Here is an 11,502-nt window from a genome sequence, read left to right on the forward strand (position 1 = left end):
TAGATTGCTTAAAGTAGCTAATACAATGTAAATCGTTGTAAATACAATGTCAATATTTGCCAGCATGTGGCAAATTCAAGTTTTGCTTTTTGGAACTTCCTGGAATCTTTTAAAAAAGTATTTTCAGGGGCTTCCCTGGTGGTGCAGTGGTTGAGAATCTACCTGCCAATGCAGGGGACACAGGTCGAGCCCTGGTCTGGGAAGATCCCACATGCCACAGAGCAACTAAGCCTGTGCACCACAACTACTGAGCCTGCGCTCTAGAGCCCGTGCTCTGCAACAAGAGAAGCCACCGCAATGAGAAGCCTGCACACCCCAACGAAGAGTAGCCCCCGTTCGCCGCAACTAAAAAGAAAGCTCGTGCTCAGCAACGAAGAGCCAACGCAGCCAAAAATAAATTAATTTATTTAAAAAAAAGTATTTTCGGGCTTCCCTGGTGGCGCAGTGGTTGAGAATCTGCCTGCCAATGCAGGGGACACGGGTTCGAGCCCTGGTCTGGAAAGATCCCACATGCTGCGGAGCAACTAGGCCCGTGCGCCACAACTACTGAGCCTGCGCGTCTGGAGCCTGTGCTCCGCAATGAGAGGCCACGACGGTGAGAGGCCCGCGCACCGCGATGAAGAGTGGCCCCCGCTCGCGGCAACTAGAGAAAGCCCTCGCACAGAAACGAAGACCCAACACAGACAAAATAAATATATAAAAAAAATAATTAGTTAATTAAAAAAAATTATTTTCAGTCTGTGGCTCGTTGAAACCAAAGATGCAGAACCTGCAGATGTGGAACTAGTGGATGTAGAAGGCCGACTGTGTTATCATTATAAGACGATTCTTATTTTGGAAAAATTAAGGTGTAAAAAGAACTCATGGGTCTGAGGATCAATAAAATATGATTGTAGGTGCTCAGTAAGTATTAGAATATGAAATGACAGAGTGCTGATTTTGTCGAGAGCAGCAATGTGCCCAGTCAAAAATCAGACACATTCCTGGCCAATGAGTTATAAGCAGAAGAGGCTGGGTGGGGCCTCCTGGAAAGCTCTTTAAAAATAGATGGAGGGCTTCCCTGGTGGCGCAGTGGTTGGGAGTCCGCCTGCCGATGCAGGGGACATGGGTTCGTGTCCTGGTCCGGGAGGTTCCCACATGCTGTGGAGCGGCTGGGCCCGTGAGCCATGGTCGCTGAGCCTGCGCGTCCGGAGCCTGTGCTCCGCAATGGGAGAGGCCACAACAGTAAGAGGCCCGTGTACCGCAAAAAAAAAAAAAAAAAAAAAAAAAGATGGAATTATGCAGACGAGGTAAAGCCACAGAGACAAAATGAAGATTGGTGGTTGCCAGAGGCTAGGCAGCAACTGCTCAATGGGTACAAGGGTTCCTTGGAACTAGGTAGTTGGTGGTGTACAACATGGTGAGTATATTAAATGCCACTGAACTGTTCACTTTTAAATGGTTAATTTTGTGTGATATGAATTTTATCTCCATTGGAAAAGAAAAAACAGATGGATTCAGCCAGCGCTCACTTTTTGTGCTTTGCCTTTCCTCCTTTCCTGCCAGGGATGAGGATGTGATGCCTAGAGGGGCAGCAGCCATTTTTTCAGCATGAGGATATAACAACAATGATAACAACAACTAACATTTATAGAGCACTTAACATGTGCCAGATTCTGTTCTAAGCTCTTTATGTATATCAACTCACTTAATTTTTACAACAACCCTATACAGAAGGTAATTATTCCCATTTTATAGATGAGAAGACTGGTACAAAGAAGAAACATGATGGCATATGCTAAGGATGGCAGAGTGGAGTCTAGGAGGAGCCTGGGCCCTCCATGTACTATGGAGTCTCTGTAGCAGTCCTGAAAGCCCTACTTTGGTCTTCTTACTATTTGAAAAAAAGTATGTGCTATTTAGTTAAGCCACTGTAGTTAGGGGTCTGTTCCAGGCATCCTGAGATTCAGTCAGGTGTATCTGACTTTAGTGCAAGTGCACCTAACGTCTATGCTCTCTTAGCCTGCAAATCAGTTATCAAGGGCTGTTTGGTCCTTCTGATCCCACTTGGTGGTGTTCCTCTACAGTAGAGATGGGGTCTCCCTCCACTTTGAAGCCCCATTGCCCAGTACAGGGCCTGGTCTGTACAAAATAGTGCAGTGTGATTTGGGGATTAGCAGTTTGGACCAGGGAAAGGAACTTGGAGTGCAGGAGGGAGACGGTCCCAGCTGTAAAGCAAACATCAAAGATGCAGTGATCTGTGAGGTGGGGGAAGATGTCATGGAGGAGTGAGCCTTCTCGTATGGGCTGGATCTGGACAGATGGAGAAGGCAGGGAAACGGGCTTTCTTGACAAAGAGCACAGCTTTTGAATGGAAACACCAAAGCATGAATGTACACAGTGAAGTTCAGGAAGTACCAGGTGGCTGGGAGGGGCCAGAATAATGGTCATTTGTATCTGGATAGGGAGAGATCAGACCTGAATGATGAAGGCCCTTGAAAGTCAGCACTCATAATACTGAAAGTCATCTGTGCAGAGGTTTCTATATCTTCCCACAACAGCCCAAGAAAGAGAAAATGCAGGAGGTGTTTCACATAGAAAGGAACTGAAACAGAGAGAGGGGAATCAGTTTGGCTACTGTTGCATAGCTAGCAAGTGTCACGGGTGAGACTTGAACCTGGGTCTTTTAACTTCTGTCCTGTGTTTGCCTGCTTAAGCAAGGGATTGTCAGCAACTCTGTGTGCAGGGAAGGGCCATGGAAGGGCTCTGGGCAGGGGAATGGTGATCCTCCTGTTGGTACTTTCTCTCTTGCCAGTGGAAATGGACAGGATGGATTTGAGGTAAACTGCTGGGGCACGGCAACACACTCATTCATTCCTTCATTCAACAAATTCTGAGCTCCTACTGTGTGCCAGGTACTTCCTGGCCTCATAGAGCTTACAATTTAGTGACAGGAGAGACAAGAACCAAGTGATAAAACAAAACGATTACAGACTGTCAAGGACGAGGAGAGGACAAGCAGGGTGATTTGAACTTACTTTAGGAAGAGGGGTCAGGGCCTGCCTCTTGGACGTGGGACATTAGGTTGAACCTGATAAAGAGGAGGAGCCAACTCTGCAAAGAACAGAGGAAAGATGTTCTGGGCAGAGAAGCAGCACATGCAAAGGCTCAGGCGGGAAAGCGCTGGTGCATTTGAGGAACTGAACAAAGGCCCTGAGGCTGGACGCTGGTGAGCCAAGCGTCAGCGATCAGAGAGGTAGGCGAGGGTCAGGTCAGCTGAGGAGCTGAGTCAAGGGCTTGGGTGTGTTTCAAGTGGGATGGGAAGTTACTGGAGCCAGGAGGTGCCCCAACAGGACCGGAGTCCTGTGACCCTGTGGAAGAAGCGGATTGGTAGCAGGGGGAGCTCAACCACTTACAGTGGAGTCAAATTTAATAGGGGCGGGGCCCTTAAGTTCTAAAATCAACATGTAAGGCAAAAATCACGTGTAGTCCTTAAGGATCCCCTGTGGAACTTATTACAGGTACATTTTTGCATGTTCAATCTTTATAATAATGGGTATATTTGTATGTACTATATGTAGTAACATACAGTGTATGAATAGTCATACATTTTGGAAAAAGCACATATTCAAAATATAATTTAATATCACTCTTAAACACACAAAAGGGAGAAGTAAAGGCAAGGGTCGTCTAGTGCGCATGTATATTTGCGTGAGACTCCCTGTAACGGATGCTGTTGGCACCCCGCGCGGACCCCCTTTCCTGGCTAGCGCACCTGCCTGCCAGCTGCCGGGATGTTGCTGCTAATAAGCACAGCGGCCTGCTTCTCTTGTCAAACGGAAGCCTCCTCTTCCCTCACTCCAGCCCCCACCAGTCCTAGGGACTGACTGATGAGGGTACAATAGACAAGTCTCCTTGCCTCGATGTGACACTGACTCTGTAGGGCAATGGCCCCAGCGCTCCCCGTGAGTCAGGCTGGAACTCCAGCTTTCTGTGAACGCCCCTTTCTTTTCCTCACTCCTCTTCTCCTGAGAGCTCAGCTTCTAGGAGATCTGACCTAAGACCCTCCCTTGAAATGCATGCCTATTCGGTGCTGGGGGCTGATGTCCATTGCCCTATTCAATCCTCACCATAACCCTTGGGGGGACACTCCTCTGAGAAGTGCCCCCTTCCTCATTTTACCCATGGGGGTCCCCGTTATGCTATATGACCCACCTTTGCTGGACAGAGCCCCCTATGCCATAGACCAGAGTGGTGGAGCTTAGGCCCAGCTGGACCAGATTCTTTCTCCCAGTAGTTTGGAATTGGGACTTGAAGACAGCAGCCAGACTGAATGAGGTTGGCACCGTCACACATAAACCTCTGGGTGAGCTCTGCGGGCAGCCAGCTTTGGCTACGGGCACCAGATAAATGGAGGAAACCCATCTGCAGAGGGAGAAAAATGAAGCAAGCACGGAGGGAAGAGAAATGAGAGGCGAGATGGGGAGGGAGTCTTGCCTGAATTTCTGGTGGCTTTACAGGGGGACTGTCAGGCTCACGTGCCCTTCTGCCTTGGGGTTTCAGGAGGTGCCCTGGTCTCCTGAGACAGTCCTGATTTTGCTTAAGCTAGCTCGAGAAACATAAAAAGTGTTGGGTCAGATGGGGAGTTTTGTCCCCATTTTACAGATAATGAGAAGGATACTCAGGAAGGGTAGTCGCCAGCTAATTATTATTATTTATTTATATTATTATTATTTATTATAATATAATTATTATTATTTATTTATATTATTATTATAATCGCCAGCTTATTATTTCCAGAGCACAGCCGGAAACTGGCACAGCTAGAATTCATCGCGGGGTCTGGCTCATTCCTTAGGTCAGGTTCCTTCCACTGCTCATGCCTGCCCACTGGGCACAGGGCTCTGGGCACGTGGATGCTGCATCTTTGAGCATCCCAATTCTGGGCTGGCAGAAATTGCTTCCTTGGGCTCAGGAGTTCCCAAGCTGCTTCGAAGGTGGCGAGGGTGTCCCCGCACCCTGGAACCTGCTACTTCTGACCTGGCATCCACAGATATCCTGTGAACACGTGGCCTGTACCAAGCTTTGTAGCCAGGATCAAAGGATGGCCACAGAGCCCTGGACCCTCCCCCTGAGGATGACCTTGACCTGCGATTGCTGTGTAAGTGGGACCCTGAGACCCTGCACATCTGTGGGAAGGGGAGTTTGGCCTGAGTGGTACTTCCTTACCAGCATCGCCCATCCCTTAAGAATCAGGCTGATAAAGAGCCACTGCTGAACCCGAAGCAGGTGTGGTTGATCACTTCCTTCTCCACACTGCTGCCACTGCATCCTGTGTCTGAGTCATTTCCACATCCCTGTACCTAACATGGTGCCTAGCACAAAAGAGGCATGGGGGCACTTTTGCTGTGTTAATGGCATTGAATCTTACACTGTTGGACATTGTGTCCACTCGATCCCCTCGATGACACTTAAAGCAGCATGAGGGTAGGGCCCAGTTTTACTCTGTGATGGGGGAAGGGCCAGTATGGTGCAGTGCAAGAGCGTGGGCTCTGCAGAGAGTCAGGAGTCTTTGGTTTGAATTCCATCTCTGCCCCTCTGGGTCTTGAAATCTTAGGCAAGTTATTCCTCCTCTCCGAGCCTCAGTTTCCTCATCTGTAAAATGGGGGTGGTAATAATAACAACTCTGTGACCATGCGGTCAGGAGGATTTAGTGGGATAATATATCTAAAATTCCATCACGGGCCTAACACAAGGTAGGAGCTCAGTGAATACTGATTTTCTCCACTCTGGTATCTCTCACAGTGCCTGGTATATAGCAGACATTTAGTAAATGCTAGCTCACCTTCAGGCCATCCTGGACCAAGCAGGTCAAGCTACCAGCTGACAGCAATGGCATGAATGGGCCCAGGAGATGCCAGCAGAGCCCAGCCCAGCATATAGAATCAAGAGCTAATAAATGATTGCTGTTTTAAGCCCTAAGTTTTGAGGTAGTTGTTAAATTACTAGGTAAGTTACTAAGTTACTGAGACAGATACTGAAGTTGTAGGAAGGGCTGGGATGGAGCTGGTCTTAGGAGCAACTGGAACTAGCCCTCTCTCTCTCTGTCTCCTGTCTTTGGTTTTTTCTAAACGTTACCTTTTTTCTCTTTCACAGCACAGTGATTTTCTTCATGGTGTAGAAAATATAGCTGAGTTTTATACCTTGCGCCTTTAGCTCATGGAGAAAAACTGACTCCTTTCCCTGAGTCTGCAAGTCCCTGGGAAAAGACCAGCTGGCTCAGCTTGGGTCAAGCCCCGCCCCCACCCAGTGATGGAATGGGGAGGGCGAGATCACAAAGCACGTCCTAGATGACACATACTGAGCACAGGGCAGGGCCAAGCACTATTCTAGGGCAGGACAATCCTATCTGAGCTGTTATATCTCTGTTTTGAGGAGAGGGAGCTGAAAACCGAGGCACAGAGAGCTGGAGTAACTTGTCCAAGGTCACAAAGCCAGAAGGAGGTGTAGCCAGGATTCATACCAAGACTGTCTGACTCCGGAGCCCACACCCTTATCAACCACACTGCTCGCCTCTCAGATTGAACTCCTGAGGAGATCCAAAGGATTGAGGGGTGGGCAAGGTGGAGGCCCTCCAAGGAAGGAACTGGAAGGCTAGGCCCAAAGAAGGGAAGCCTCCAGGAGGCATTAATCACACTGTCTTCAGGTCTCGAAATGGCTGTTTCTAGGTAGTGAGAGTGGAACATTCTGGGTGACCTCTGAAAGTGAACCTAGGACTACTGGGAAGGGGGTTTCAGTTCAGTGGAAGGAACTTCTTTAGAGTCAGAGGTGTCTGAGGGTAGTACGGTAGCTTCTGGAAATGTGAGTGCCTCGTTGCCAGGAGTTGGAGGAGCCCCATTGTCAGGGGAATGGTTTCGAGGGTTCCCGCCATCCCTCTCTCTTCCCTGTACCCCGGAGGGTACAGCCTGGGCAGGACAAGAGGAAGGCACTGGGGGATGGGAGGCTGGACTCGCTCAGTGGTTCCCAGATCTTTGGATCAGTAAACCATCCCCTTCCAAATTACAGCAACGGCTGTAAGGCGTTAATTTTTTATCTCGCCAAGTCAGAACATAAAACAGCCCAACTAGCCAGCCAAACAAACCAATAGCAACTACCAGCCCCCTACTTCACCACTTCGTAAGAGGGAAGCCGTTTCAACACCAAAAAACCCAAACAGACATAATCTCAGAATAAACTATTGTTTTCTTTCAAGGATGAGCAGTTGACACATTTGCATAAACATGACCAACAAAGGACTTATTAAAAACCAATCTGTAGGCAGAAAAATTAGGGCCTAACACTTTGTCCAACATGATTATGTGCTAATATGATTGTTCTCTTGATACGAGTTTTTCTGTTTGAGGATCTGGAATTGCCAAGACAAAGACTCGTTTGGGGACTTAAAATGTTCCACTTATTGTTGAAAATCTTGTTTTAAGTGGGAATATTGAGGGAAATGGAAGCAGTACGCTTCCAGTGATTTCATCTTGCAGGTGAATTAAGGAAAAAATAGCTTCTGGGTTTCTTCAGCCCCTTTTCCCTTCAGCGTCACTCCGCCCCGCTGGACCCTGCTGTCTGGGGGTAGGGGTAGGGGGAGCACAAGAAGGGGTTGCCTGAGGGCCAGGGTCCTTCTCGCCCTGCTGCCACCCCAGTCTATGCTGCTTGAGGACTTGGCCTGCCAACGCTTAGCAGAGGGGATGTTCAAACTGTCGCAGATTCGTGTGCCTGGTCTTTAAGAAGGACTGGACCAGACACCCTGCAAAACCCCTTTCCAGTCAAAACTGTGTCGTTCCAACAACTGGTTCTTAGAGTCCCTGAGAAGCCCCTATGGCAGCTTGATTTGGCTGATTTTATGAAAAGAAGTCCATGAATGAGGAAGGATTCTGTTTTTATTAATAATAGTAACAGTAGCCAATGTTTTATGAGCCTTTTCTCTGTCAGGCCCCACACATGCATTATTTCATTCAGTTCTTACAACAACCCTGCAAGGTATGTACTAGGAGTGTTCCCATTACATAGATGAGGAAACTGAGGTCCAGGGAGGTTGCTGAAAGTCACACAGCAAGCACCTGGCCAAATTGGGCTTTATCCCTGAAGGAGTGCTAAGGTTTCACTCTTAACCACTGTGTCCTGTTCTAAATTTCCTTCTCAAAATGTGGAGTGGAATATTGGTGGGAGTGGGGCTGGAGAAACAGGGCCTATATCTGCCCATATCTCAGTAAAGATCTGCTGTTTTCCAGCAGATGGAGGCTGCTGTGATCATCTCCAGTTACCCTGTGGGTGTGACCCGCCTCCTTGGCTGGTGTGTAAATTCCCTGGGGGAGAGTCATGTGTCCCCTTGAATCCCTAGCCTGTCTGGAGACTATGGGATAGGGCGCCCCCCCCCGGAGCCTGGCTCCGAGTTAGGGGAAAAAGCTGGGCCAGGCAGGAAGAGGCAGCTGGGGTTTCCTCAGGGTGGGTCGGCCTGGCTTTTGCTGGGCTGGAAGTCAGCCTGAAAAGGAATTTCCCAGTCATGTCTTTTTTTTTTTTAATTTATTTTTGGCTGCACTGGGTCTTCGTTGCTGTGTGCGGGCTTTCTCTAGTTGCGGCAAGCAGGGCTACTCTTCGTTGACGTGTGTGGACTTCTCATTGTAGTGGCTTCTCTTGTTGCGGAGCACGGGCTCTAAGTGCACGTGGGCTCAGTAGTTGTGGCTCGCGGACTCAGTTGTTCCGCGGCATGTGGGATCTTCCGGAACCAGGGCTTGAACCCGTGTCCCCTGCATCGGCAGGCGGATTCTTAACCACTGCACCACCAGGGAAGCCCTCCCACTCATGTCTTAATTCTGTCTTCCTTGTGTAGCGAGCACACCATTGGAAGATGGGCTGGGCTCTTCACTTTCCCAGAAAACAGCTGTTCAAGGGAGAACAGGAGACTTGAGGTACCTTCCATCTGGGGAGGAAACAGCACTGTCTCATAAGGTAGCAGGGTCTGATTCTTCCCTCCTGGGAATATACCCCAGCAACTTCACAGCTGATTGGTGCCCAGGGAGGAAATCCTGGCTTAGCTGTGACCACCAGCTGTTTATCCAGAGTTGTGTCATAGAAATACAGTGTGAGTCATGTGTGAAATTGTAAATGTTCTAGTAGCCACCTTTTTAAAAAAAGAAAACAGAAACAGGTGAAATGAATTTTAATAGCAAATTTCATTTAACCCAATACATCCAAAATTACATTGTTAACATGTCACCAGTATAAAAATTAGCGAGCTATTTCACACTTTTCATATGAAATATTTGAAATCTGATGTATTCTATGCTTACAGCACAATTCGGATGAGCCACACATCAAATGCTCAGTAGCCTCGTGTGGCCAGTGGCTACCACATCGGACAGAGCAGTTTTACACCATGGAGTCTGGAGGCGAAGACCTGGAAATTTCAGAATTTTTGTATCCTGATTGCCTTTGGAAGGATTTCAAGGTCATCCAGTCACACCTGTCACAAATAAGGAAATGACTTTCCTCAAGGTGACCTACGGCCCCTAGCAAAGCTGAAGTCCACGCCTGGCTGTCTGTGTCCCAGGGTCAGATAACTCCCCTATCCCATCAGCCCCTGCCAGTGGACATGCGTTGCTGACAGGCTCCATCAAGGTGTAAAAGAGGGGCAAGAGGTGAGGCGGGAAGACCCTGGAAGGAGGAGAACATCCTCTCCTCTGCCACCTTCTCCCGTTCTGGAGGGAACGTCTGGGCACAGAGTGGGCAGGAATTCCTTTGATGACCCCTCAAACCTGAACATAAACTCAGGCCCACGTCCTCCCTTCTGATTCTTCTCTTTTCTTTTCATACATATTGCTGCCTTCAACAGGTTAGACCCTGTGCTAGGTTGCTGATAAAAGATAGGTCATGGGAATGTAAATTGGTGCAACCACTATGGAAAACGGTGTGGAGGTCCCTCACAAAACTAAAAATAGAGCTGCCATATGATCCAGGAATCTCACTCCTGGGCGTGTATATCCGGACAAAATTATAATTCAAAAAGATACATGCACCCCTCTGTTCATAGCAGTACTATTCACAATAGCCAAGACATGGAAACAACCTAAATGTCCATTGACAGATGAATGATAAAGACGATACGTTATGTATGTATATGTGTATATATGTGTGTGTGTGTGTGTGTGTGTGTGTGTGTACACACACAAAATGGAATACTACTTAGCCATAAAAAAGAATAAAATAATGCCACTTGCAGCAACAAGGATGGACCTACAGATTATCATACTAAGTGAAGTAAGTCAGAAAGAGAAAGACAAACACCATATGTTATCACTTATATATGGAATCTAAAATATGACACAAATGAACTTATCAACAAAACAGAAACAGATTCACAGACATAGAGAACAGGCTTGTGGTTGCCAAGGGGGAGTGGGGTGGGGGAGGAAGCATGGTCTGGGGTTAGCAGATGCAAACTATTATATGTAGAGTGGATAAACAACAAGGTCCCACTGTATAGCACAGAGAACTATATTCAATTTCCTGTAATAAACCATAATGGAAAAAAATATGAAAAAGGATATATATTGATATATGTATAACTGAATCACTGCTGTACAGCAGAAATTAATCCAACATTGTAAATCAACTATACTTCAGTACAATAAATTAAACAAAAACAAAGGTCAGACTTCCTGGGGGAAAGAGCAGTTAACTCTACCTGGGGCAGAGAAGCAGTGGAACTCGGTGGGGGGGTGGGAATGATGGGGGCAGGGCATGAAGGGAAAGAGCTTTCAGGCAGAGGGTGACTTCGGAAAGAGGGGAGGTGTGAGGGAGCTTGTCTCCTGTTTTCCCAGGGGCAATAGCCGCTATTATTCTTTCTCCTCCCACCACCTGGGGTCCTAGGAGTTGCCATGGCTTCCCATGAAAGAAGGGAGACTCCATTTTTTATATGTCTGCCCCACCTGAGGTCCTAAGAAGACCAGCATATGGTGGGTACCCAGTGGATGGAGGGGAAAAAGGGAAGCAGACGAAGGGAACATTAGGGGGACTTCCCTGGTGGCACAGTGGTTAAGACTCTGCACTCCCAACGCGGGGGGCCTGGGTTCGATCCCTGGTCAGGGAACTATATCCCACATGCATGCCGCAACTAAGATTTCAACTGCCACAACTAAGGAGCCCGCCTGCCTCAACTAAGACCTGGAGCAACCAAAAAAATAAATAAATAAAAGAGGACATTAGTTTGAGTCCAGACCATTTGGGCCAGGGAGTACAGGGACCAGTAAAGGGGGCAGGAAGGGAACTGGTGTGTCCTGAGCACCTCATCGTCAGAATCTCATTCACAACACCAATGGCAGGAGGTAGGCGACATTTCTGCCCCTTTAGGTGAGGAAAATGAATCTCAGAGAAGCCCAATGACCTGCTGGGGTTAAGGTCCATTCTGTCTGTTTCAAAGGCCAATCTTTCTAGGTTCTTTCTGGGACATCCTCACCTGGCTACTGCTAAGAACCC

The sequence above is a fragment of the Delphinus delphis genome, chromosome 1 (genome assembly GCF_949987515.2).
Source record: "Delphinus delphis chromosome 1, mDelDel1.2, whole genome shotgun sequence".
Classification (NCBI taxonomy): Eukaryota; Metazoa; Chordata; class Mammalia; order Artiodactyla; family Delphinidae; genus Delphinus; species Delphinus delphis.